This window comes from Myotis brandtii, unplaced genomic scaffold, assembly GCF_000412655.1.
Source record: "Myotis brandtii unplaced genomic scaffold, ASM41265v1 scaffold1619, whole genome shotgun sequence".
Lineage (NCBI taxonomy): Eukaryota > Metazoa > Chordata > Mammalia > Chiroptera > Vespertilionidae > Myotis > Myotis brandtii.
In genome coordinates this window covers 94,966-117,185 of record NW_005355919.1, presented here as the reverse complement: position 1 = coordinate 117,185, position 22,220 = coordinate 94,966, and the positions used below count along the sequence as shown (strand labels likewise).

General features: G+C 38.8%; 1 pseudogene; it reads left to right on the top strand.

Annotated features, from left to right (window-relative positions):
* The first annotated feature begins 955 nt into the window (after positions 1–955).
* Positions 956–1,995, top strand: LOC102238847 (annotated as a pseudogene).
* The last annotated feature ends 20,225 nt before the right edge of the window (positions 1,996–22,220 follow it).

Here is a 22,220-nt window from a genome sequence, read left to right as displayed (position 1 = left end):
TATGTTAAGTGAAATAAGCCAGTCAGACAAAGACAAGTACCATATGATTTCACTCATATGTGGAATTCAATGAACAGATTGAACTAACAAGCCAAACAGAGACAGATTCAGAGAGAGCAGGCTGGCAGTTCTGTGTTTGGGAGGTTGATCATGGAGGTGGAGGATTGAGAAAAAAAGAGAGAGGGAGAGAGAAAAAACTCATGGACACCAACAACAGTGAGGTGATTGGGAAGGGAATTGGGGTAGTGGTGGAGGGGGTGGGTATGGAGGTAGAAGAGTATATAGGGGGTTAAATGGTGATTTTAAAACATAAAATAAAATAAAGAAAAAAAGAGATTGAAAAAACAGAGAGATAGACAGAGGCACACAGAGAGAGACAAGGACACAGAGAGACACACAGAGAGAGATAAGTTCTTTCAAGTTGCCAGAGCTTGGTGCAGGCCCTTCTCCCACCCCCAGCTGGCACACACACACACACACACACACACACACCACTCTGCCTGCCTTCCCTCCACGCCTCGCTCAGCCCTCCCCTTTCTCCCTCTCAGAACCTTCCTGCCCTGCACTCAGACCTCACTGCTCTAGCTTCAGGAGCATGTCCCACTCTAGAAGCCTGTGATCAGCAGCAGAGAAAAATATTACCTATTTTCTTGCCCATACACACTTTGAGTTGAGCAAAAAGTTTTAATTTGAACCATGAGGAAAATGGTGCAGGTCCAGGACAACGAGTGTGGCAACCAAGTTCTGGGAGGTGATCAGTATGAACATGGCATGGACCTCACCAGCATCTACCATGAGGAGAGAAACCTGCAGCTGGAATGCAGCTCCGTATATTACAATGAAGCCACAGGTGGGAACTATGCTCCTCCTGTCATCTTGGTGGATCTAGAACCCAGGACCATGGACTCTATTTGCTATTCAGAGAGCGTTTAGCTGTTTGACTCAGTCCTGGATGTGGTGCAGAAGGAGGCTGACAGCTGTGACTGCCTGCAGGGCTTCCAGCTGACCCACGAGCACAGGCTCTGGAATGGGCACCTTGCTCATCAGCAAGATTTGTGAAGAATATCCTGACTTCATCATCAACACCTTCAGTGTGGTACCTTCACCCCAAGTGTCTGACACTGTGGTTGAGCTCTACACCACCACCCAATCTGTCCATCAATTGGTAGAGAATTCTGATGATACCTACTGCATTGATAATGAGGCCCTTTACGACATCTGCTTCCACACCCTCAAGATGACCATGCCAACCCATGGGAACCTGAACCACCTTCTCTCAGCCACCATGAGTGGTGTCACCACCTGCCTTAGCTTCCCTGCCCAGCTCAATACTGACCTCCACAAGTTGCCAGTCAACATGGTATTCTTCCCATGCCTCCACTTCTTCATGCCTTGCTTTTCCTGTCTAACTAGCCATGAAAGCCAGCAGTACCTGGCCCTCACTGTACCCGAACTCACCCAGCAGGTATTTGATGCCAAAAACATTATAGCTGCCTGTGACCCCACCAAGGCCGATACCTCACCATGGCTGCTGTATTCCATGGGCAGATGTTCATGAAGGAGGTGGAAGAGCAGATGCTCAGTGTGCAAAACAAGGATAGCAGCTATTTGGTGGAATGGATCCTCAACAATGTCAAGACAGCTGTCTGTGACATCCCGCCTTATTGCTGAAGATGGCAGTCACCTTCACCAGCAACAGCACAGCTATCCAGGAGGTGTTCCAGCACATCTCAGAATAGCTGGCTGTTGTGTTCCATCAGAAAGACTTCCTCCACTGGTACATGGACGTGATGGAGTTCACAGACACTGAGAGCAATATGAACAGCCTCATCTCTGAGTACCAGAATTACTAGGATGCCACCCCAGAAAAGGAGGAGGATTTCAGTGAGGAGTCTAAAGAGGAGGCCTGAGGCCATACTCTGTCACCCAGGTTTCCCAGTTCCTTCAATCTTCTTTCTCCACTGCCAGTCCCACCCCCCTCAGAATTTTCATCTCTGCCTGTCCTTTTTTTCTTTTAGGGGTGTTCTATAACTGTGCCTGGCACAAAATAGGCACTCAATAAATATTCATTGTTTGTTGAATGTCATCTCTCTCTCTCTTTCCACTCTGGGAAATCTTATTTCTGCCATTTGGGGTAACCTTGTATTTTCTTCTGGTGCCCATTCCTCTCATCTGTCCAGTTAATATTTTCTTCTCTGTTTACAAGATAATTCTCCAAGAAGCTGAATCTCATCCAGATCCCATTTAGGGACTGTGTGCTAGAAACACCATCCTAAGCCCCCAAAAAGAAAGAAACCAGGGGTATCTGTATGGAGTGTGACTGAAAGAGCTGTGACTTTCAGTAGAGAAACACCCAACACTTGTTTACCTTACAGGAGCAGAAGAAAGACCTAGACCTCATTCTCTTTATGCCCATCAATCTCTAACTAATGTATGAAAAGGTATGTACTGTCACCTAAATATTGGAGTCATTCCCCATAGGAGAGAGGACAGGACACCCTCTTTCTTTTGACTACATATCACCTCTTCTTTTGCTATTGCCTTTCCCTCTACTATTGGTTTTGTCCTAGCCTACACTTCCAATTTCTGTTTGGTATTGAACTTGCTGGTTTGTATTTTTTTCATATTGAAAAAATGACATTGACCTTAGCCAAAAATAAATGGAAATTTTTTTTAAAAAGAGAGAGAAAAGAGAAAAGTTCTTTCACATGCCCTGCATAATATATATTTTTTTCTCTATGGGTCAATAAAACTCTTACAAGACAATACATCTTACAGCCTTCCTCTCCATGCTATCACCACTACTGTGGTTCAGGTCTCATTACCTCTCATAACAGCTTGTGAGTTGTCCTCAATGACTCCATTCTCCCCTCTCCAAACTCTTGTGTACACCAGCACCAAATCAATCTTTCTCAGAGACTCTGTGGCATCTCAATTCCTACAAGATAAAATTTGGTTTGGTTTGTTTTACCCTGATTTGAGGCACTCTAATTTCTGTACTGACCCGAGTTGCAGCAACTTAATATTTTCTGCTCCCATGTATGCACTCAACATTCCAATTCAACTCAGCTGACCGACCCATCCCAGTGGCCCACCAGCCCAGAGGTTGGCCACTCACTCCCTCAGTAGTCCTGCAGGTCCAATCTCTAGAGAACCGGCCAGCACCAATGGACCCACGCCGCTGGCACAATCCAGACAGCGCTGAGGGCCTACTGGAAGTTGGCCCCAGGCACTGCGGCTGCTTCGCCTCCCTAGCCTAGACACTCTGCAAGGAGGAAACAATATAAAAGCAGCCGCCAGGTGGCTCCCGACAACCTGCATGAATGTCAGTGGGACAGATCCAGATCCCGGGCCAGCAAGGGCATCCCACTGCCCACCCAGAGGGCTGATTGCATCTTGGCCTCCCCGACCCCCTGGGCACCCCACCTGTGCATGGATTCGTGCACCGGGCCTCTAGTAAAATATAAGGGAACAAAATGCAGTGAGAGGCTACTTCAGTAAACTAAATGAGAGGTGATGGAGATGTGAATCAGCACATTAGCAAAAGAGGAGTAAGAAGGGGTTGCACACCACGCATTTTAAAAAGTTGAGCTGGCAGGATTTTCTGACATATTAGATAAGAATATAACAGGATGGGAAGAGCTAAAGATAAATTCATAGTTTTGGCCCAAGCAAGTGGAAAAATGGAGTAGTAGCAGTTTTAATGAAGGGGGAAGAATAAAGATTTAGGTTTTTTTTAATGTTAGCATTCATGTATGTTTTTCATCACCCATATTTGGATGCATATGGGCAGATAGACAGATAAGAGGAAAAATTAAAGCTGCAGGACAGAAGAAGAAAATCGCTGGAAGAATGTCTTTGTGTGACTTGAATCCAGTGCATAGGTGGAAGGGTTTTCTTAAATAGCACAGACTTCAGAGCAACAGGAGTGAAGTTGGTAGGTGAGTAGACATAGTGCTGGGAATTTGAGGACTATCTTTCTGGTTCTCTTCTATTGCTTTCTAAATGGAGAAAATAATCAAGCTAATCAATCTAGAATGAGAATGGGAGGAGAGGAGTTGGGTAATGGATATTTGAAACAAAATGGCCAGATATGAAATAATCACATAGGAAGAAAGTAAATGGTCCTGGGCAAAGTAACATTATTTCTGGGGAGCAATAAGAGTCTATTTAAGGACAACAGTCATGAAATTGCTATGAGATCAGTCAGCATGCGTGTGTGTGTGTGTGTGTGTGTGTGTGTGTTTACCACATTTGACTGCATGTATTCAGTGGTAAATAGGTGGAGAGATGGGTTTAACTAAGATGGGGATTAAGAATGCCTGGTACTGGCACAAGAACAGGCATATAGATCAATGGAACAGAACAGAGACCCCAGAAATCAAACCAACCCATTACACTCAATTAATATTTGACAAAGGAGGCAAAGGCATACAATGGAGTCAAGATAGTCTCTTTAATAAATGGTGTTGGAAAAATTGGACAGATACATGCAAAAAAAATGAAACTAGACCACCAACTTACACCATACACAAGAAGTTCAAAAGAGATAAAATATTTAAATGTAAGTCGTGAAACCATAAAAATCCTAGAAGAAAACAGGCAGCAAAATCTCAGACATATATTGTAGCAATATGTTTGCCCACGCATATCCTAGAGCAGGAGTGGGGAATATCTGGCCAGAAGACCATATAAGGCCCATGAAATCATTTGGTCTGGCCCTGCCAAGGCATTAGGGGTGAGTTAATTAAATGTTTGACCAAATCTAGCAGGCTAATTTTTAAGTTGATAATTTTGTATGGCCCAAGAATGATGTTATACATATCCAAATGGCCCTTGGCAGAAAAAAAAAGTCCCCCATCCCTGTCCTAAGCCAAGGGAAACAAAGGAGAAAATAAACAAATAGGGCCACATCAAAATAAAAAGCTTCTGTACAGCAAAAGAAACCATCAACAAAATGAAAAGGGAGCCTACTGTATGGAAGAATATATTTGCCAATGATACATCTGATAAAGGGTTAACATCCAAAAACACAGAAACATGGGACAGACTGAGGAATCTCAGAGGGAAGGCGGGGATGGGGGGCTTGGACTAGATTAACCAAATAATTTATATACATACTAGAGGCCCGATGAACGAAATTCATCCATGGATAGGGTCCTTAGGCCTGGCCAGTGATCAGGGCCGACCTTCGGGGCGCTCATTGGGCCTTGGGGGGCGGGGAGGCTGCTGGCACCTGCCAGGGCTCGCCTGGGGCCTGCAGGCTGGGGAAGCTCCTGCTTTGAGTGTAAGCCCCCTGGTGGTCAGTGCACATAATAGTGACCAGTCATTCTGCCATTCAGTCGATTTGCATATTAGGCTTTTATTATATAGGATATGCATAACCCATGGACACAGACAATAGTCTGGTGAAGGCCTAGGCGGAAGTGGGGGTGGGAGGGCAGAAGTGGACTAAGAGGGGTCAATGGGAAACAAGGGGACACCTGTAATACTTTCAACAATAAAGATAAATAAAAAAAGAATGCCTGTAAAGATATGATCATGTTGCTTGACTGTGAAATATAAACCACATAAGGAGTGAAGTGATGACATGAGGAAGTTTATGAATAATATAAAGTTGTAGGAGCAAAAGATTGGAAATCTTGGGAAGGTCAAAATATTGTTAAAATAAGGGTAGTAGAACAAGTAGGTTAGAATAAGGGTAGTAGATCAAGTAGATTAGATAGGTAGGAGATGACAGAGAGTAAGTGCTTGAAATTGAGATTATGAAAAAATTAAAATTATTCAGTCTCATAACATTAAAGGTAAGATAATGGAGGAAGTAGATAAATTAAAGATATGACACCTGGACAGGAGGACATCAAGAAATTGAGTGGTCAAAGTATTGGAAATATACTTCATGTGAATATTTTTTTTTTTTGAGTCAACACGAAGTAAGGCAATACTCTTGAGGGAGTGACAGTGAGCCAGGTGTCAAAATCACAAAATGAGGGGGAGAGATCAGGACTTGGTGTATGGTAGCATTCAGGGTAGTATACATGAAATTTAAAGCTGGAAGAATTTATAAAGGAGGGAAGGATAATGGTCCAGAAGTAGCAACAAAGAGGAAGGAGGACATGTATATGACTGCCAGGTGGGTTTTATAAGGGGAATGGATATAAAACAGCGACTACGTGAGAAGGATAGAGAAGAAAAAGTATCTTCAGGAGCAAATCAGAGTAAAAAGAGAAGTGATAGAGAATATCAGAAACTCTGCTGAGAACTGACTGTGAGATCCAGAGGGCTTGGTGAAAGTGGTGTACTGGGTGGAGAGGGGAAGGGAATGAGATAAGCAATAGGCAAGAACCATGTTTGCATTGTAATGCAGGAGATGGAAGTGTTCTGGGATCCTTGGTTTCAGGTGTCATCTATGATGAAATTTTTATGATTGACCCCAGAGGAAAAATGAATGGGAGATTGGATCCAGTCAAAGAGGGGATATAAAGATACCCATGAGGAGGAAAGCTTAATTCTGTTGGGATGACCAGGGAGTCGTAGGTGTTTTGTGGTTATAACTAATGCAAACAGTGACAGAGCATAATGAGATTTGAGCCAATATTATCCAGGAAGAAAAAGGTGGTGAGGATGAGTGCTGGGTTTAGAGAGATGCAGAGCTCTTGCCAGGAGCACAAACAATTCTGGGACTCTCTTGAACCATATAGATGGAAGTGTGTGGGATAAGAATCAAGCTCTGTATTTCCTTCCCTGTATATAATAATTAGTTTACATGTTTTATAGTGCCCTGCTAATAGTTCCTTGACAGCCTAAATTTTTTGTTGCTTAGTTTTTCTATACTCTCCAAGGCCTCACATTTGATAGGCACCTTATAAGCCATTTTGAAGTAATGATCAAGCCATCCTCAGTTACTATTGGACATTAACTTTTCTATTCCACACTATAATTACTAAATGTGTTATACTTGGAATGCCCAGTGTCTTTAGTGCCCTGCCCCTGCCAGAAGTGATGTTAATATGAGTTTAGCCACAACAACCTACACCCATTTCTCTGAACTATTATACTCTTTTACATTCCCCATGTCTGTCTGCACTTTTTCCTCCAATGCCCACTCCTTCACCTCCTACAACCATTGGTTCACCTTATAGACCTTTGTTCATTACTTGAGGCTGGATACACCTATCACGTGTTTGACAATTGTATGACTAAGGCACCTTCTTATTTTTTTGTCAACCACATAGCCATACCCTCTTTTTACAGGAATAGCATTCTGATTTTTCAGAGCATTCAGTTCTTTGCTTCTCTCAATCCTTGTTTGGTGTGGGATGAGATCTAGAAGAGGGAGTCTGATGTAATCCCATGCAATCAATAGGTTTTGTTCTGGCCTCATTAATTAGTTTATAAAAGGCATATGGTCCAATCAGTCTGAAGAAATTAAACTGGGACTACTATTGGGATTTCCAGAAAGGGAAATGATCTTTTGATGGGGTAACAGAGGATAACAGTTGCTAAGACCCTTTTTTTCTTTGTGGGAAGAGATCACCTGAGTGAAGCCAACAGAGAGAAAAAAAGAGGAGCCAAGAGATAAAGAGAGAATGACTCCTGAAGACTTATTTTGAGTTCCTGTATTGAGCAATATCTAAAGCATTTTCTATCACTGGACTTTTCCATCATGTAAACCAATAAATTTATTTTTTCCACCCTTCAGACAGTTGGAGTGGGTATCTTCCATTTATAAATAAAATAACCATAATTAAAACAATCACTATATATAATGGAGAGTCAGAAGTCCTGTCCAAACTCCTAAGAATTATGGGGCCTTCCAGGACCCATAACAGGAATAATGAATCTCTTAGACAGTGGTGAGGAAAGACCTTGTCTAGGACCATTCTCAGCTGTTACCCTCTGTTTATGCTACCCATATGATGAATAGAAGCAGTCAAGCCATCAATGCAGAAATAATTAGCCAAAGATAATTAAGGGGACATTTTTCTTCCTTGTGAGAGCTATCCAAAGTCTACAATTAAAGGTTTATTCAATTATGACAGTTCCCATATTCAATACAAGTCACATAGTCTAAAGACAATACCTGCCCTTGAGAGAAACAAGAAAAGTTTTAAATCAAAATATCACAAAGGAAGTCTGCTTTTTTTTTTACATTTTATCAAACTGCTTACCCTCAGGAAGAGATTTCAACATATTTTATTCAGGAACTTCACATTTTAATTCAGAACTATAAATCAATTAATTAATACGTTATTGTTACCTCAGCAACAACCCAGAGCAGAACAGAGAAAGGTTACACAGAAAAGACAAAGAGAAAATGTCTTAAATTTTGAAATTATTAAATACTTTCCAAGGTTGAAAGTAGATTAAAGGCACATCATGTTAGTTATTTTTGTGTAACACATTAGTTTTTTTCAAATTATTGGTTTATTGGGGTAACATTGGTTAATAAAGTTATATAGGTTTCAAGTGTTCCATTCTATAAAAGATCATCTGTATATTCTATTGTGTATTCACCATTCAAAGTCAAGTCTCCTTTCATCACCATTTACTCCCCCTTTACTCTCTTCTACCTCCCCCTACCTCTTTTTCCCTCCTATAATCATCATACTTTTGTTTGATTAATCCCTTCACTTTTTCACCCAGCCCCCAATTTTCCTCTCCTGTGACAGTTGTCAATCTGCTGTCTGTGTCCTTAAGTCTGTTTCTATTTTGTTTGTTAGTTTATTTTATTCATTAGATTCCACATATAAGTGAAATCATATGGTCTTGTCTTTCTCTGACTGGCTTATTTCACTTAGCATAATACTCTCCAGGCCCATCCATGCTGTCACAAAAGAAAGCTTTCCTTCTTTTTTATTGTGTAAATGTGCCACAGCTTTTTCTATCCACTCATCTACTGATGGGCATTTGTGCCACTTCCAACACATTATCTTTTAGAGTTAAAAGAGAAGATAAAAGTAAAACAATTTTTTCCTCTGGAGTATAGTATGATCATAAACAACACTGTATCTATAACTACACTGTTTTGCCACACACACCTTTTCTTGGAACATCCTCAGCTAGATATCTGCATTCAAAATAGTTGAGGGAATTACGTTAATTGCATGAAACAGGCCATAGTGATCAGCCATCAAGCTCAATTAAACACAGACAGCAACCATCACTTGAAGTACACTTCTGATGGCTTACAATGATAAAACTATATGAAATAAACCCACAAAAAACATAGCTGTGTATTTTATAAATAGTTATATTTATTGGGTGTTTTTCTTTTAAAGAATAAAACAAGAAAATATTTTATTTACATAGTTCTTTTCAATTTCTCTGACCTTGGAATTTGCTGTAAAGTTCAGTGTTGGGAAGCAGCAGAGGCCTGGCTAGAGAGAGAGGGAGATAAGGGTAGTAAAATTTACCTTTTCTCACTCACATACATGATGCCATTCAGTCACCCTCAAGACAACAAGAAGCTGGTATAATTACTCCCAAATGTACTTGCTCAAGATTAAACAGCTCTAAAGTGGCTGAACTAGTATTCTGAAACCAGAGAAACCTGGCTCCAAAGAATAAGTTTTCTTCACAAATCAGGCTGCCTCCTACCATTTCAAATCAACACAACTCAAATGACTGATGATATTTTTGGCACCATTGATATAGTATAACAATAAAGTACAATCAAGAATGGCTTGATGATTAATAAGCTTTATTATTTTGCCATTACAAATCACAGATTATAATAACAATACATAAAGGGTTCTTATGAATCAAAATATGACTTTCTGTTATGCTATGACAATAGCAACAGCAGTAACTCCCATTTATATAACATTTTAGCGTTTCAAATATTTCCGCTATCTCCTTATGATTCTGTTTTTATAACAACCTGTGAAGGAAGCTGAGCCAATTTTATTCTCATTACTTGAAAGTTGAGGAAATTGAGGAATAGAGAAACATTTGCACAAACAAAATGAACAAAGAGCCATTTAAATGAACATAGGCTGTTGATTCATTGATGTAGTCACTCTTTCAAAAAATAATTTGGCATATCTATTATGTGCAGCTAACTTTTATTTCTTAAGTGATATACAATATACTTTTCATTTCAACACTTTGACACTTATATTACAGAGTATATTAAATATGTTAATAACAGTGGCGACCAGGCCTAACATCTTTTCAAGTCCCAGCCAACTGCCTTTTCTAGCAGAAGCTGACTTAGGTTGTTCTTTGAGTGAGCTCACTAATTTAGACTGGCACAAGAGCAGAAAATTCATAAACTGGCTGCTAAGATATGATGTGGTTTAGTATAAAATATCTGCTCACAGGTTATGGCTATTGAATAGGCAGACAATCCAAAAAAGGCAGAGACTGAGGGAATAAAAGAGCCAGACTTCAGGGCTAAAGAATAGACTTAATAGAGCACAAACTCGTGATCTTATTCTGAATACAAAGTAATACTAGCTAATATATTTTAAATAAATTAAAAAACAGTCAAATAGGCTATCAAGCAAGAAAGGGAAATATCCAGATGCCAGAAGTGAAAAATACTCACAGATCCATAGCAATGAGCAAGAGTTGAAGCATGTGATTCTGGGAGTGTAAGGATATATGCATTAGTGGCTTGAGTTTTCACTGCTACATACAAAAATTGGTCAAGACTTCAGTCCCCAAATAAAGTGAGGACTGTAGCTGGACTCAGTATAAATCAGAAGCTAAATAAGTGCTGTTCCTTATATATGTACAATCATAAAATCTCTGTCCAGTGAGTAATAGCTCCTGAGGCAATAGGCAAGAACCAAGTCACCGATAAGAGAGTGAGCTCTTAATCCTATTTTGTGTGAAGCCCAAATTTAGACCAACTGATACCTATTTGGAAGACCCCCAAGTAGAAAAACTGATGTCAAAATTGAAACCAAACGGGACATCTGTAATACTTTCAACCATAAAGATTTTTTTAAAGAATGAAACCAGCCCACCCATAGGGCCTATGCAGATGTAACTATGCTGATAGAGGAAACTCTAGTACACAGAATGTGAACAAGATTCCCTAGAAAGTTGGCCACTGAAGATGTTCTTCCAGACCTGAAAAGTACTAGTATAAAGGCAGACAACATCCTCACAGATGGGAAGTATGCCTGTATGGAGTCACAGGAAAGAAAGAAAGAACCTTTAAAAGTAGTGTGTTGATGTGTATAAAGTGCTCAAAGTGATCCAAAGAAAAAAATCAAAGCTATAAAAAGGGAAAATGAACAGAAATTTATAATACAAAAATAAGTAGTTTTGACCATCAGTGAACTTATATTATCAGAAAAAAATGAGGCTAGCTGACTTTGGGAATACTGTTATTAAAATGCTGAGGGGAAAAATAAAATTGTCATCCTAATATTATATACTCAGGTAAACTGTAATTCAAATATGTGGAAGAAATAAAAACATTTCAAGAAAAGAAAAACCCAATGCTAAGTGAAATGGAATTTATAAATAGAAAATATATTTCAGCACGGAAAAATGTAAACCTGGAAAGAGTAGTATACAAGAAGCAAAAATGTGCAAATAATTGAATCAATATATTAATAAATAAACATAAGCATTCAGTGTGAATTTTAAAATAACAGTTATTTTGTGTACGTATGTAGAAATGTGAGGTGGAATTAAAATAGTAAATAATCAGATGGAAGATTGGAGAGGAGTGTTAAAACGGTTGTTAAAGTAGACATATCTTGTTTAGGAGAAAGATAGAAATATTAAGTTTTATGTTTTAGAAAAATTAAACTTAATATTTTAGGTATGTTAACATTTAATAAGCCACTAAAGGAATTTAAGTATATAACTTTTAAAGTAGTAGATTGATACAGATGGAAATATCAATAGTGCAGATAAAAAGACAATTTATCAGTCCAATAGAAAGCAGCAAAGGGACAGTGTAAAAAAGCATGATTAAGAGATCACACAAATTCAGATGATAAAAATAATGTATGCATTATGGAGATGCACATATACGCGCAGTATTTCCCCCTTATCTGCCGAAATTTTTAAATGGAAACAAACAATGCTTAAGTTTTAAATTGCATGCTGTGCTGCGTAGCAGTGTGATGAAATCTCGCGTGGCCGGTGCAATGTGAATCATTCCTTTCCCAGCGCCTCCACGCTGCATGCACTTCCCGTCTGTTAGTCACTTAGCAGCCCACTCCCTTATCAGATGGGCTGCCGCGGTATTTCAGTGCTTGCGTTCAGGTAACACTATTTTACTTAATAGTGGTTCAAAAATGCAAGAGTAGTGATGCTGGCGATTTAGATATGCCGAAGAGAAGACGTAAAGTGCTCCCTTTAAGTGAAAAAGTGAATGTTCTCTACTTAAGAAAAAAAAGCGTGCTGAGGTTGCTAAGATCTAAGGTAAGAATGAAACGTCTATGTGAAATTGTGAAAAAAATTTTGTTAACAAGGGAGGGGGCAGCACAATAAGATCTTTTTAGAGAGGAAGACTACATTTCCATAACTTTTACAGTCCAATATATCGTTACATTTTATTATTAGTTTTTTGTTATTAATCTCTTACCCTGCCTAATTTGTAGATTAAATTTTATCTTAGGTATCTATATATCAGAAAAAAATAGCATATGTATGATTAGGTACTCTATAGTTTCAGGTAGCCACTGGGGCAGCGGTTCTCAACCTGTGGGTCGCAACCCCTTTGGGGGTCGAACGACCCTTTCACAGGGGTCGCCTAAGACCATCCTGCATATCAGATATTTACATTACGATTCATAACAGTAGCAACATTACAGTTATGAAGTAGCAACGAAAATAATTTTATGGTTGGGTCACAACAGGAGGAACTGTATTTAAAGGGCCAGAAGGTTGAGAACCACTGCCTGGAGGGTCTTGGAATGTATTTCTGTCACAGAAGAGGGAACTACTGTACATACATAATAAGGAAAAAATTAGGAAAGGATACACTCTAAATTCTTATTAGTGGCTCCTCTAGAAAGGATGAAGAGAAATGGGACCCAGAATGAGTAAAAAAGAGTTCAACTTTATCTGGAGTATTTTGTTTCTTTTAGGAAAGAAGAGATTTGAAACAAATATAACAATGTTATTAGTTGTCAAGTGTGAGTGTTGAGTACGTGGATATTTTAAATAACATGTTAATGCTTTTAATTTTTTTAATGTCTCCTTTTTTTTTCTGAGAAGCAGTAAATGCATAATAGTAGCAGATTAATGAGGTGAAGGTCAATAACTCCTGCTTCTAGATGCCTATTGGTAACCCCATACCTAGGGTTTCCAATAAATATTGGAAACAACTATTCCAGGTTCCTTTGCACACTTTCAGCATTTACTGACACATCATTAAAATAAACTCACTTTGCTTAAGAGGTCTTTATTGCATTTCGTTTAAAAAACTTAACTGCACATATACACATTTAGGTCCAAGAAACCTTAATAGTGGGTTTGCAAAAAAAATCAATATTGGCACAAATACATAAATTTGATTTCATCTAATTTGATTCAATTCAATTTATTTCACATATGTTCACTTAAGCAGGCACTAAACTAGATATGGTGAATATAAAGATGTGTAAAGCATGAATCTGATCTTCAAGGTTCTTCGATTGGTTGAGTTGATAAATAAGGGAAAAATAATTACAATACAAAGTACAGTGGGGCCTTGACTTACAAGTGTCCCAACTAATGAGTTTTTTGAGATACCAGCTGTCTCTCGGCCGATTTTTTGCATTGAGTTGATAGAGTAATTTGAGTTAACGAGCTCCTTAACGAGCTCAGTCTTGGAACGAATTAAACTTGTAAGTCAAGGCCCCACTGTAACAGATACAAGAATAGAAGAAGAAAAGCAGGTGCATGGGAAAGAGAATTAATTCCACCTGGCCATGGTAAAAGAGGTTTACTCAGAGAGACCAGGATATCAGAGTGGTGATTTGAAGATTAATTAGGACTTGAGTGAAGACTATCTGTTTCACTCAAAATGCTGATTTAGTTACAATTAAAATATTCAAAAGGAAGAATCCATATGATCATAAAATCCACATTTTTCCCAGTGGGCCTACATGACGCTGAGGATCTTAGAAAAACACAGTCCTCCACCAGTATTGGCTTTGTGCAGTAGTGCCTCAGAGACTCTCAGATTCCTCAGATCTGCTGATGAGAACTGATTTTCTAATTCATTGGCAGGATTATGTTTATTTTATTTATTTAAGTTAGCAATACTAGCTCTAGCCAATTCGGCTCAGTGGATAGAGCATTGGCCTGCAGACTAAAGGGTGCCGGGGTTTGATTCTGGTCAAAGAGACATGCCTCCATTGCAGGCTCCTCCCTGGCCCAGGCCCTGGTTGGGCTCCTGCAGGAGGCAGCCAATGGATGTGTTTCTCTCACAAAGATATTTCTCTCTGCTTTTCCCTCTTTCTTCCACTCTCTCAAAAAAATCAATGGAAAAATATCCTCGAGTGAGGGTTAAAAGAAAATTAGCAATTCTATGTTTTAACTTTCACTGTTTTGAATACGATGTCTTTGATTATAAATACTATATTTTTTTTCCAAAATTGGCTTAACCAATAAAGAAATGCATTGATTCACTTAAAACTGAACATCTATATATATATAAGCCAACTGACTGGAATGACCACACTGCAGCGGCCAACCAGCCCTATCAGGGCCCCAATTGGCCCCCCCAACCTCCCGCGGCCCCTCCCCCCTGCCAGCCCGGCCCTGATCAGCCCCCATCGGGGTGGGTGGTCTGATTCCACCCATGCACGAATTCATGCACCAGGCCTCTAGTGTAGAAATAAAGCAGAACCCAGTGAGATATAACTAATGGTTTCATCCTGTAAGCAAGTGTCTTGCATAGATACCTACTGTCTCTTAACTTTGCTGTTCTAAGTCTTGGCTTCAATCTAACACTGCAGTCCTTACTCATGAATATTATAGCTATGGAAGTTCCCAGCATTTGCTCCAATCACATTAACATCCAGAGGAAATAAGGGTTCTGTCTCTTTCTTATTAGGTGCATAAATTTGAGATTGTTATATCTTCTTAACTGATTTTTTTCTCCTAATATGTATCTCTTTATCTTTAGTAATGCTTTATATTTTAAGGCCTACTTTATCTGATATTAATATAGTCACATCCACTTTCTTATGTTTAGTGTTGTGTAATGTATTTTTATGTTTTACTCTATTATTTTCAACCTCTCTATGCTCTATATTTAAAGTGTGTCTCTTGTAAAAAGCTTATGGTTGGGTCTTTTAAAAATCCAGTTTGACAATCTTTGGCTTTTATTTGAAGTGCTTAGCTCATTTTCATGTAACGCAGTAATTTATATATATTTTTCCACTTATCCTATTTATTCTTTGTTCCTCAACTCTTTCTTCCCTACCTTTTTCTTGGGGGGTGAGGGTTGGAAAGTGAATCCCATTTTAAGTATTCCTTTTCATCCTACATATGTGATTTTTAGCTAAACAATTTTGTTATATTTTATTTGTTGCTCTAGAGATTACAATAAATATATTTAAGTATTCACAGTTTGCTTTCAAGTAATATTATGGAATATTACTTTATAGAATCCTAACATAATTACATTTTTGCCTCCTACCACTCATATTACAGTTGTCTTACATTTTACTTCCACATAAGATATATCATATTGTACTGTTATTTAAATAGTTAATAGTGTTTTAAGCTTAAAACATTAAGATACTTTATAAAAACAAGATACTGTAGGCCTGGCTGGTTTGACAAAGTGGAGAGAGTGTTGGTCTGTGAACCCAAGGGTCCCAGGTTCAATTCCAGTCAATGGCACGTGCCTGGATTGCGGATTCGTTCCAAGGTGCAGGAGGCAGCCGATCAATGATTCTCTCTCATCATTGATGTTTCTATCTCTCTCTTCCTCTCTGAAATCAATAAAATTATATTTTTTAAAAATGAGATACTTTATAAAAGAGTCTGTTTATGTTTACTTAGATATTTATCTGTTTTGATGTTCTTCATTTCTTCCTGCCCATCCAGAGTTCCATCTGGTATCTTTTCTTTATCAGCCTGAGTAATTTCAGTTAGCATTTTAAAAAGTTGTTAATAGTGTAGGTCAGCTGGAAAAAATTCTCTCAGATTTTGTTTATTTGAGAATGTCTTTATTTTAAAGGGCATTTTTATTGAATAGAGACTTCAAGGTAGACAATTTTGGTTTGTTCATCTTTAACACTTTACAGACGTCTTTCTGGTGAGAAGACAGCAGTCATTTGTATGGCTACTATCCTCTCTGCAATATGTGTTTTCTCTTTGCATAAAAAAATTTAACTTATTTTGATACAATTTTCACAAATTAAAATGTGCATGTTACATGGATTCATTGATGAAATTATATATTATATATATTTAGCATTTATCTTTATAAATATCAGTGTGTGTATTACTTCACCGCCTAATCAAGATGCAGAATATTGCCATCATTCCAGAAAGTTTCCTCATGCCCCTTCTCAGTAAATTCTCAGTCCCTTCTCTGCCCCATCCACCAGAGGCAACCTTTAATTTTTGACTCTGCAACAAGTTTTCCCTTCTCTACAACTTCATATATACAACCATACAGTACATTCTTTTTTGTGTTTGTCTTCTTTCACTCAGCATAATATCTGTGAGATTCTTCCAAATTATGGCTTGTATCAGTAGATAGTTCCTTTTTAATCATTGAATAGTATTCTATTGTGAGAATAACCACAATTAAAATAACAATTATACTCTTCATGAATTTTTAGGTTTCTTCCAGTTTTTCAATTTAAGAATAAATCTTTTATGAATGTTCTGTACAAGCCTCTTTGAGAAAATATACCTTCAAGCAATGTATGAGAGTTCTTATTACTTCACATCCTTGACAATATTTGGTCTTGTCAGGCTTTTTCATTTTAGCCATTTAAGTGGGTGGATATATACACATTTTCTGCCAGTATGTGCATATTTTGTTAATTTTAATGTAATCTTTTTATAAATAAAAAGTTTAATTTAAATAAAGTTAGAGTATTTTTTTTCCTTTCATGGCTACCAATTTCTGTGTTTTATCTGTGAAAGTCAGCTATTCTGAAATTTTAAAAAAAGTTACCCTGTTTTCTTCCAGAAGTTTTTTCCCCCCTTGTTTTTAGCTTGAGTTTTATTATCCATTTTGAAACAATGTTTGTGTGTGGTTTCAGGCAGAGGTTGAGGTTCATTTTTTTCTTCTTTGACTATCTAGTACAGTGATGGCGAATCTTTTGAGCTCGGCGTGTCAGCATTTTGAAAAACCCTAACTTAACTCTGGTGCCGTGTCACATATAGAAATTTTTTGATATTTGCAACCATAGTAAAACAAAGACTTATATTTTTGATATTTATTTTATATATTTAAATGCCATTTAACAAAGAAAAATCAACCAAAAAAATGAGTTCACGTGTCACCTCTGACACGCGTGTCAGAGGTTCGCCATCACTGATCTAGTAGTTTCAATGCCATTTGTTGTAAAACTTATTCTTTCTCCATTGGATTGTTTTAGTGCTTTAATTGAAAATCACTTGTGTAACTGAGGATATATTTCCATGCTTACCATTCTGTTCCACTAAGCTATCTGTTTATCTTTACGCTAATACCATAGTGGTGATTACTGTAACTTTATAACTTTATATCAGCTTGTATAAATTCTACAATTTTGGTCTTTTTTTCAGTTATTTTTGTTATTCTAAATTCTTTGCATTTTTTGTATAAATGTTAGAATAATCTTATTATGTCAATTTAAAATGTCTGCTGATATAAAGACTGACATTGTATGAATTTTTTTCTTAAATTTTTATTTAAAAATGGCCCTCTAGACACTGTTTTAGTATGTCACAAGTTATAACATGTTATATTTTCATTATAACTCAATTTGAAATGTTTTTTAACTTTCCATATGATTGACTGTTTAATATGAGTTATTTAGAATTGAGTTTTCAAATTTTCCAATATTTAAAAATTTTTCTAGACAACTTGTTTCTGCTTTCTAATATTTATAGTCAAACAATATACTCTAAAGTATTTGTTTTTAATTATATTGATTATTACTTTATGATCAAGTACATGGACTGTCTTTTGGTGAAAGTTTTATGTGCACTTGAAAATAATGTTTATTACAAATTATAATGTGGAATATATATATAGCCAGGGTCCATAACATCCAAAATGATTGAATGGATGACCAAACACTGGAATCAGTCTCACAGTCAGTGCTGTGGGCGCTGCAACCCAGCACTGACTACTGAGGGGGCTGCAGATCAGGCCCGGAGAGAGGCCCGAAAAGAAAAACAGGATCTGATCCACAGCCTCCTTGGCTGATCAGCCCTTGCCTCTATCTTTCTCTCTGGGCCTCGCCAGCAGCCGCAGGGGCTGCTAGATCTGCCCCGCCTCTCTGATCAGTCCCAGAGATAGGCCTGGAGATGTTGACTGGCATAGAAACCGACCAATCAGAACCAAATCTGGGTGAACTGCAAGGAGCCAGTGGCTGCCTAGGAGGCAGAACTGTTGATGCTGACTGCCATAGAAACCAACCAATCAGAACTTAATCTGGATGAACTGCGAAGGCACAACCTAAGGTGGGGACTCAGGGGGCTTTTAAGGGCAACAACTCTTTGGTGTAAGTTGTAAGAAAGCAGTTCAATTTTTTAATGACCAGTTTGGCAGTATAGTGCATATGGCTGGCTATCAGTCCAGATATAGGAATTATGTATTTTTTGTCTACCACGAGCATCTCCTCCTGCTGAAAAAGGCTCCCACACCCTCACCCCCCATTTAAGCAATCCTATCCTATATAATCTATCTATACTAATAAAAGGGTAATATACTAATTAGACCAGGTTGACCGGCCATCTTCCAGACATCTGACTTCCTTCCAGACAAAGCCATGGTGGTGGGGGCCGAGGCAGAGACAGTTAGGGGTGATCAGGCTGGCAGGGGAGGGCAGTTGGGGGCGAGATCAGGCCAGCAGGGAAGGGCAGTTAGGGGCGATCAGGCAGGCAGAGGCAGTTAGGGTTAGGGGCAATCAGGTAGGGAGGCAGGTGAGTGGTTAGGAGCCAGTGGTCCCAGGTTTCGAGAGGGATGTCCGATTGCCCACAGGGATCGGACCTAAACCTGCAGTCAGACATCCCCCAAGGGGTCCCTGATTGGAGAGGGTGCAGGCTCGGTTGAGGGAATCCCCCCTGTGCATGAATTTCATGCACCAGGCCACTAGTTGTTTCATAAATGTCAATTGAGTCAATGTATTTGATGATATTGTTTAGAACTTGTATGAATTTATTGGTTTTTTTTGTCTAGGTTGTCCATCAGTTGCTCAGAGTATTTTTATTTTTTAATTTTTTTTTTATTGATTTCAGAGAGAGGAAGGGAGAAGAAGTAAGAGATAGAAACATCAAAGATGAGAGAGAATCAATAATTGGTTGCCTTCTGCATGCACCCTACTGGGGATCAAGCCTACAACCCAGGCATGTGCCCTGATGGAGAATCGAACCCTGACCTCCTGGTTCATACGTCAATGCTCAACCACTGAGCAACACCAGCCAGGTCTCAGAGTATTTTTTAAATCTTCATCAATGACTATGGATTTGTCAATATTTCCTTAGTTCTATCAGTTTTTTTCTTTATGTATTTTGAAGCACTATTATTAGATACTTAGTCATTCAGGATTATTATGTTTTCTTGATAAACTGACCTTTTTTATAATGATTAAATATCTGAATCTGTGAAAGTACTTTTTTCCTTAAAGTCAGTTTTGTCTGATATTAGAACAGTCATTCTAGAGTTTTAATGTTTATCATTTTCTATAGATAGATAGATAGGTCTTTGTTATCCTTTCACTTTTAACCTAAATGTATCTTTACATTTAAATATATCTCATAGATAATATATAGCTGTCTTGCATTTATATTCAGTCTGGATTTTAAATGGAGTGTCCTCTTATTTTAATTTATTTATTAATGTAGTTGGATTTAGATTGACCAATATTCTATTCCTGCCATTTTTCATGTTTTACTTCTTTGGAGCTAATCAGATAAATTTTAGCATTCCATTTTAATCCTCCTTTTGTTTTTTTGTATTACATTTTAGTGGTTTCTCTGAGACATGAATATATATTTCTAACTTATCACCATATACTTAGAGGTAATGTTTCACACTTTAAATGTGTTACAAGAACTTTGAAATGGTATATTTCTACTATTATTTCTTACACTTTGTGCTATTTGTCTTACCTATTATACATAAATACTGCATAAAGCCCAGGATAGTGTTATAATATTTTGTTTTAAACAGTCATGTATTTTAAAGACATTATATAGGAAAACATAGTCTTTTATATTTACTCACATATTTATCATTTATGTGCCCTTCATTTTTTTTTAAGAGCCACATTTCAATTTGATGTCTATTATAGTCAGCCTAAAAAAATATCCCTCTATATTTATTGTTGTGTATGTATACTGGAAGGATATTCTCTCATTCTTGTTTATCTAATTTTTCTTTATTTTACTTTATTTTTGAAGGATATTTTATACGTAAACATTTTTATATAAAATTTTGTTAATAGATATTTTAGAGATGCTATTTCATCTTCCAATTTCTCATGTTTGTGATAAAAATCAAAAGAGAGATTAAAACCACTGTTTAGAATATGAACTTCCCACATGGAGATGTTAAGATTTTCAAACACATCTTCAGTTTTTTATTCTGATATTTAGCCGGAGTTGGTGCTCCCTGGAGCATGTGGGATGGTGTAGTGGCACTGTGGGAACAGTAACCTGACTGGTTAGAACATTAGCAGGACTATGTTCGAGTAGGTCAGGTGTAGAAAGAATACTCCCAAAGGGTTCTAAATAAATTACAATTGTATACTGACCTTATCTTAGGGTAAAATTTTCTTCATTGTACATGACTATTTACACTTAAAAAACTGAGAAAGAATTTCTCAGCATGTGGCATCTATAATAATAAAAGTGTTATATGCTAATTAGACTGGACAGCCGAATGACCTTCCGGACATCATTCCGGACATTTTTCCAGACAAAGCCGCAGTGGCGGGGGTGAGGCAGAGGCGGTTAGGGGCGATCAGGTAGGCAGGTGAGCAGTTAGGGGTGATCAGGCAGGCAAGCAGTTAGGGGCATCAGGTAGGCAGGCAGAGGGTTTAGGGGCAATCAGGCAGGCAGGCAGAGGCAGTTAGGGGCAATGAGGCATGCATGCATGCATAATGGTTAGAGGTGATCAGGCAGGCAGGTGAGCAGTTAGGAGCCAGAGGTCCCGGATTGTGAGAGGGATGTCTAACTGCCGGTTTAGGCCCGATCCTGCTGTAGGATTGGGCCTAAACTGGCAGTTGGACATCCCCCGAGGGATTCCAGATTGCAAGAGGGTGCAGGCCGGCCTGAGGGACCCCCCCTCCGTGCATGAATTTTATGCACTGGGCCTCTAGTACATTATAATTAAAACACTTTTTACTTTGCACACTCTCATATCACAATTATAAAACTACTAGAGGCCTGGTACATGAAATTTGTGCACTGTGGCGGGGGGGTGTCCCTCAGCCCAGCCTGCACCCTCTCCAATCTGGGACTTTTCAGAGGATGTCTGACTGCTGGTTTAGGACTGACAGGGATCGGGCCTAAACCAGCAGTCAGACATCCCTCTCACAATCCAGGACTGCTGGCTCCCAACTGCTCGCCTGCCTGCCTGCCTGCCTGATTGCCCCTAACCGCTTCTGCCTGTCAGCCTGATCACCCCCTAACCACTCCCCTGCCAGCCTGATCAATGCCTAATTGCTCCCCTGCCAGCCCGATTGCCCCCAACTGCCATCCCCTGTCAGTCCAGTTGCCCCCAACTGGCTTCCCCTGCCAGCCCAGTCTCCCCCAACTGCCCTCCCTTCCAGGCCTGGTCCCCCACAACTGCTCTCGCCTGCTGGCCTGGTCACCCTAACTACCCTCCCCTGCTGGCCTGATCGCCCACAACTGCCTTCCCCTGCCAGCCAGCTTGTGGTGGCCATCTTTGAACACATGGTGGTGGCCATCTTGTGTGAGGGGCATGACGGTCAATTTGCATATTACCCCTCATATAGAACTAGAGACCCACTGCACAAACTTTATGCACAGGTAGGATCCTTAGGCCTGTCCGACAATCAGAGCCCATCGGGGCCTTCCAGCTGCCAACCAGGGCCTTTCTTCATTCCACGCTATCC